General features: G+C 34.7%; 1 pseudogene; it reads right to left on the bottom strand.

Moving 5' to 3' along the window:
- Positions 1-215: 215 nt before the first annotated feature.
- Positions 216-6,706, bottom strand: LOC102025316 (annotated as a pseudogene).
- Between the last annotated feature and the right edge of the window lie 595 nt (positions 6,707-7,301).

The raw sequence follows: 7,301 nt of genomic DNA, 5'->3' as shown, positions 1-7,301 counted from the left end.
GCTTTGTAGTGACATGTAAATAGTGGGCATCTTTGCTTTCAAATTTGGTCCAGTCTATTATTACCGGTAGTGAATTAATCCAATTCAAGCTATTTCTCCAGCATTAGAAGTTTTTCCAGTACAATCATCCTCTTCATGTCAAAGAACCGCGGTGATAATGCCTAGCTAGTTAACTCTTTCATCTGGCATCCTGCCAAAGTAACTTTTGTCAGCAGTTACGCTGTGCTCTGAGAGATGCACTCAAAAGCCAAGCCTCCAACTCGTAAGATCTTTGAGAAACATGAGCAATGAGATCAGGTTATGTAAAAAGAGAGAGTAATCTATGGTATTCAATAAAGTAATTTGTCATCTATTGAAAAAGCGTGTATCTATAATAATTTGTTAATTTTATTGCTTGGTAATAACCTATTAGTTTGTAATAAAATCCTTTCTATAGGAATGAGACTAAAATGTACATATTAATAAAACATTAAGTTCTGAATTTCCATGTCTCAAGAAAATTGATGAAAAAGAAGTAAGCTGTTTGTCTACATTTACCATCCAATATAGGGGCAATTTTAATAGCAGAAATTATGAAAACACAACACCCAAATTTGGTAAGGAATTATCATTGTCTACTTGACCAAATAATGCATTCATCTGAAGACTCTGTTGGGGATACTTGCCTATTAGTGTCCAAGGTATAACTTTTTTTTTTTTTTTTGGTTTTTGGTTTTTCTCCAGTACCGGGAACTGAACTCATGACCTTGCGCTTGCCAGGCAGGCGCTTTGCCGCTGAGCTAAATCCCCAGCCCCCCAAGGTATAACTTTTCAATGACATCAAACCACTATTCCAAATTAATTTTAAGTCCAGGTTTTCTTATATATGTACAAATGAAACAATAGCTGCTGATATATGTTGAAATAAAATTTTAAAAACAGAAAACTTTTTGTATCAGTTTCATCAGAGAACTCTAACAGTATGTAGGTAGATTAATTTTTAAATGACTTTTTCTTTTAATACAAATATTACATTTAAAGTAAGACTATCTTAGTTACTTTTCTCTCATTGCTGAGACAAAATACCTGATGCCCAGAATTAAAGAAGGAAAGGTTTATTTAGCCCACAGCTGGTGGCAGTTTTAGTCCATACTCAGCTGGCTCCAAGGCAGAGTGGCACACAGCAGAGGGCAATGGTTCATGGTTGCAGAAAACAGCAAAAGCAACAAGCGCACAAAGGGAGGAGCAGCAGAGAGCAAACTTCTTTCGCTCCCTTACATTGTATGCAAGCTACCTGCCCCATTGGGGATGTATCACTCATACCCATAATCCCATAATCACAAACTCTTGAAGCTTGCCTCATGACTGCATGAGGCTTTGAGGGGACTTCTAGACACAAACCATAACAGAGACATTTAGAGCTTATTCTTTCAATTGACTGTCCATATGTCCAAAGGCTCTTATGTATTCAGTTCTACATTTTAATTTAAAATGTATAATTATGTGTTTAGGGTGATATTTAATATAAAAATATAATGGAGGACAAAATATATAATTGTGACAAAATATTTTTTACTAAATGAGGATATTATTTATGAAACAAAATTGTATTTGAATTGGAAGTAGTATATACATAATTTAAAATTGCATGCAATATTTTCATATATTGTTTGAACTGAAGTAGAAGCTGTAGTTACTCCAATTTATGTGTTTATACATATGCATAATTGAATTACAGAGTTTTTGTTATTACGTTGATCTTACATATAAAGTAAATAGTTCATCAAGGCATTATGTGCTTTCTTTTCTGCCCCATGTTTTTAGTATATTTGAGAATCTGGAGAACAGCTATTTTTACTAAGTATTTTAACATGTGATTGAGCATTTTGTAAATGAGTTCTCCAAATTTCAGTGGCATTTTATTCAAATTCATTTGAAAATTTCAAATCAAAGTACTCAGTGAATGAAATGTCAAAATACCTCAGCTTTTGAAGCTTTCATCGAATTTCTTTTATTGAAAACAAAGCTTCCAAACACAAAGACATTAAAATGTATTGCTTAATGGCAAGGGAGTAATTCAACAAATTGAATAATAACAGCTCAAATAGTTTATAATAGTAAAATTTGAGAGTCTATAATTGTGCTTCAGAATGTTCTTTTCACACTATCTGTGGTAAAGAACTAGTTTTTAAAAAAATTTCAAACTTTCAAACAGCTATATCTTTAGAAGCAGGATAATGAAAGAGTTGAAAGTGGTACACAAAATTCAAGCCCACTTTTTTTTTGTGGTGCTGAAAATGGAATTCAGGGCCTGACACATGCTAGACAAGCACTTTGCCCTCAACCATCACCCCTCAAGCCCACATTTTAAAAATCATTATCTTCAGTGAACATCCAATTAAATTTAAGATACATGATTAAAGCAATCACAATGGGAAAGAAAGAGAATTACACAAATTATACAACTGCTTATTGAAATGTACATATAGAGAGTTAATACAGAAGTACTATTACACTCCTAGTTTTTCGTCACTCTACAAGCACAACTAAAGAAAAAATTATATGGTTTTTCCATATGAAACACCTGGGAGTGAATAGTATATATGTTGTTGTTTAGTTTTTCATGAGACAAGTTTGGGTCTTGATTGCTAATTTATTTCATCTAGATTGGATCTACAGTAATGCTACTTGCAAGAGATAATACACATATAAACTTTTTTCTTTTAGTATTATAAAAAATCACAAGGTAAGAAGTACATTGAAGGGACTGGAAAAGAGATATTTTGACATTCCAACAAATTCAAATTAGTATTTTTAACTATTACCTAAAATCAAGTAAGTGATACTGTATGTTCAAAATTCATATACAGTCTTTTATATACAGGCAGTTCTAACACAAGATTTGTTATATCGGGTGTAAGATTTGTGATATAATTTTATGAAAGAAACTAGAACCCTGTTATGATGGAAAAGTTCAAAACATATTATCAAATTAGTAAGGGAATTGATGTAAACTTTTGTGGGTGTATATTATCAAGATCATCAACTGCTTTATTAATAATTATTACTTAATCATAAAATATGTAATAATAACTTTGGAACATGTTATAAAAATCTATTAACTGATATTGAACCATCTGTGACATTTCCTTCAATAAATGAATATAATAAGACCCTTAAAAATATCAGATAAATAAGTACAGCTTCCAACTTGCATGTTTAAAAACTGGGACCAAAGTATTTTCTTATATTGCAGAAAATCATTCTCAACAGAATTTTACCCTCAATAACAATCCTACTTTAGCCTGAAATAACTGTTCTATATAATCAAGCTTCACATAAACATATAATAAGAGTATTCTTGAATTTCACATTGAAATAAAACTAGGATTAAACCTATTGGTCTTGTTTTCTTTGAAATTACTTCCAAAATCATTACTACTAGACATACTACTTCCATATATTCAAAGGAGGTATATATCTTCAAATATAAGAATAAAACTTATTTTGTCAGGACCAAATTAGGTACAGAAATAAGTATTATATGCCAGTAAACAGAACAACCCTTTTGAGTTATACAAGCATAGTGATTTTTGAAATACATGAGAGATGAGGCCTAAAAGAAAACTGTATGAACCAAACTGCAGGAAATGACAAGCCCTCAGAAGAAAGAAAAGATACACAGCTGCTGTCTTGCCTGACTGGAATAGGGAGTAAGGACCACTAGCCACTGATAAAGAGAATGAATAAGTAGCCGACCACTTTTTGGTTATGTGTGAGGTGCACCAACAGATGGATTAGTATTCTGAGAAGTTTGCGCTACAAAAGAAGATTGTCCTACCCCAAGACATCTTCAGGGTCTAATGAAGATGGTACCCTAAAGCTGAGAAAGAGGAGAGTGGAGAGAAATTGCATTCTTGGCTTTCCTGGGCAGGAGAGAGAGAGAAAACTCTGGTAATCTCTCTCACAGAGCATCAACCAGCCACATTTCCCCTATCAAAGGTGAGAAGGTTATAGTAGGAATGAAAGCAATTATCCCAGGCTCAGAAACCAAGGACCAGAATGTATAGCAGTGATGGCTCTCTCACAGATGAGAAAGTGAGTGGCTCGGATGTGAGATGCAGCAGACATCAAGAAAGTTGCCGGTGCTGGGTCCCAGGTCCTGGTAAAGGGAAAGACTAGATGTATTTTAGATCACACAGTGCATCCTGATCGTTGCTTTATTAACTCTAGAAGCATTTTGATTTATCCCTATGTCTACTTTTTGCTGCCTTACACATCTTTCTCAGTCTTCAAGCTCTCTTTTAAAATCATTTGTCTCTAAATGAAAACCATTCTTGAAAACCATTCTTTAGTACTTCCCTTAGAATAGGTCAGCTTAATATTACTACCATGTCTTTACTCTGGCTCCATATTTGAGAACATTTTTATTGGTTAAAGAGATTTATTATGTAAATGGGACCAAGAATGTAAAATGTCCTTAAAAGGCTATTCCTTGAAATTCTAGAGGATTTTCCTTTTCATAATCAGGTCATAGCTAATCCAGGCACTGTCTTACAGGAAAGCATATTTTTAAAGGAGATATAACTGGAAGAACTTTGCGACATACCAGACTTCTCATGGTCCCCATATTTTACCAATATCAGTAAGGTTTGGGGGATTATGCCCATCAAAGTTCAGATTGACGTAATAATTGTTTACCCAAGCTTCTACCACACACTCTGAAACTAGAACCAAAGAAGGGAGAGAGGCCTACAGTGTAAGCACCAATTAAAAGTGATTTATCATGAAATATTATTTATTATATCTAATCTGCCTTAAACAAAATTTCAAGAGTTTAGGATTATTATCAGAATGATCATACTTCACTCTCCAGGATTGTTTGCTCCTCTGGATAAAATTCTTATGTAATTGGAAACAGGGTTAAGAAATTAAATATTAGCTGATATTTTAAGTGATGTTTCCATAGCTCTTGAAGCTCATTGGATTAAACTAACCTCTTTGGTTTAAGTAGTAATGATCAACAAAATAACTTTAAATTTTTTACTAGCTAGTCAAGGTAGTATGTATGCCACTGCTACTATTTTATTCCACTTGGATAAACTCAATTGCCCACCTTAGAGACCATGGGATCTTACAGATGAAAACAATTCATCTCTAAGATGTCCACTTGTGTCTTCAAAGTAGATCTTCCCCACCTTCATTTCTTTTGTCTAGATCTGAGTCATCATTCTGCTGTATCTTTGAGACAGTAGCTATTGCCAAGGGTTGACTCTCAGAATATTAAATATGTCTGCAGAGCCATTATCTTATCACACGATCTAACAACTCATTTGAGGAAACAGAAAAAAAGACAGACCCTGCTCCAATGTTGCTGTTTCTGAAATAATGTATCATCTAGAGATTATGTCAGCCTTTTGGCACTGGAATGAGTCTTTTCCACCTGCCTCTCTTTCCTGGCTGGAGGTTGACCAGAAGGAGAGGAGTTCAGAAGTACAAGAGGAATAATCACCTCCACCAGATATGCAAGACTGAGAGCAATTATTTCCATTAGTTTTCTATTTATAAGAAAGACTATCATATTATTTTCCTTGTGCTTCTTAGCCTACAATATAATTTAGTTCACATTGACCCTCCCAATAAAAAACAATCAATCCAAAGGTTTTCTCTGCTTCTGATATCATGCCCCAGTAACTTCTTAGGCTAATCTATAAACAATAAAACTCAGTTTCTTTGTTTACTAGGAAGCAAAGATTTTTTCAGAATTTCTCTTTTTATTCTCTCTATAGTAAGTTATCAAAATGCTGATTATATCATAGTGATTTTCTATGAGTAAGAGGCTTTCTAGAAACTGATTAGAATGTAGAAATATAGGAACATCACATACTTAATTGGGTTACAGATTGAGACAAATGTGCTCAGTTTACAAAAGAAGAAAATTCTAAGAACATACAGCAGCAAATTGGTTTTCTCACTGTGCAGTATAAAAATGCTCTTGTTTGGTAACTCTTTGCTCTTACCCCAAAGAACTCAAAGGCTTGGAAACACTTCAAAATATGGAGATTTAACTCATTTTTATAATTATTAATAATATCAAATAACTGTCAGTATAAAAATTTAAAGGAACTCTTCTTTGACAATCACTTGTGTTTTGGGTTTGTGGAGTTGTGTGAGCTGGAGAAGCCAGAGTTTCTGCTGTGGATGTGGCTGGCTGTTGTAATGACTATGGGCTAGATTCTCCCGACTGAGTCCTAACCAATCCACTACCATGACCTTTGACAGTATCACCATTGGTAACTGGAGGGCCTTGGTGGGTCTAAGAAGCTTTTAATCTCATTTTTGCTTGCAACTGTAGTGGTTGAGTGGAAGAACGACCTGGGATTCCTAGAACACTAGGCACCATGGTGACCGGTTGAACAAGAGGGACCAAAACTGGGACATGCACATTGGAACTTATAATGGATGCAGAAATTGCAACAGGCATGGTCTGTCCAGTAGGAAGATGTAATAGAAGAGGAAATGGGCCTGAGTCAGGGACAAATGGCCTATTGGAGGATGGTGCCTGGGTGATTACAGTACTTGAGGTTGGTGAAGGTACTGCCTGCTGAATAATTACACTTCAGTCAGAACTCATGAGCAGCACACTGGGAGCCTATAACGATGCTGGATGAACAATAGCTAATGCAGGCTGTGCAGTTTGTGCCAGTGGTACCTCCTTTCCATTGCAAGTAGTATCCCAGAGCAAAATAATGTGGTATGGTTTGGATCACCATGGGAAGATACCTTTGGATGGAGGAGAGCTCTGGAAATCTATGACAATGCTATGCAAAGCACCTCAATTTTCTCTGATATGAAATGGACTAATAATAACTATGATGAAATGGAATAATAATAACTGTAATAACTGCCAGAGAACAATTAAATAGAATGAAAATCATTGTAAAACTACAAAATATTACACAAAATCATATGCCTTAAATTTTATGCACTTTTACACTATCACTACACCTATCTTATTCTGCTGTCCCCACACACACTTATCCTAACTACCTATTCCAAAAATATTACAGCTTCTAGAAACTGACCAACATATTGTGGACTGAAGATCCTTTTTGGCTTAGTTACTGAATTCCCACCAGTGGTAGGAAGTGGGGCTGAGGGATTCAGGGGTGCAACACAAAAAGTCAACCTCCATAAATGTCAAAACCAAGAAACCAAATTCTCCAAATGCTTTGGGTAGCTGTGTGAGTCAAAAACAATTCATTTAAAATGTAATTTTGCATGTGATTAATCTATCATCTGTTCTGATTGCCTGTGGTACA

Source organism: Chinchilla lanigera, unplaced genomic scaffold (genome assembly GCF_000276665.1).
Source record: "Chinchilla lanigera isolate Chin_1 unplaced genomic scaffold, ChiLan1.0 scaffold00003, whole genome shotgun sequence".
Taxonomy (NCBI): domain Eukaryota; kingdom Metazoa; phylum Chordata; class Mammalia; order Rodentia; family Chinchillidae; genus Chinchilla; species Chinchilla lanigera.
The sequence above is the reverse complement of the archived record's forward strand: the minus strand, read 5'-3'. Positions and strand labels throughout refer to the sequence as shown.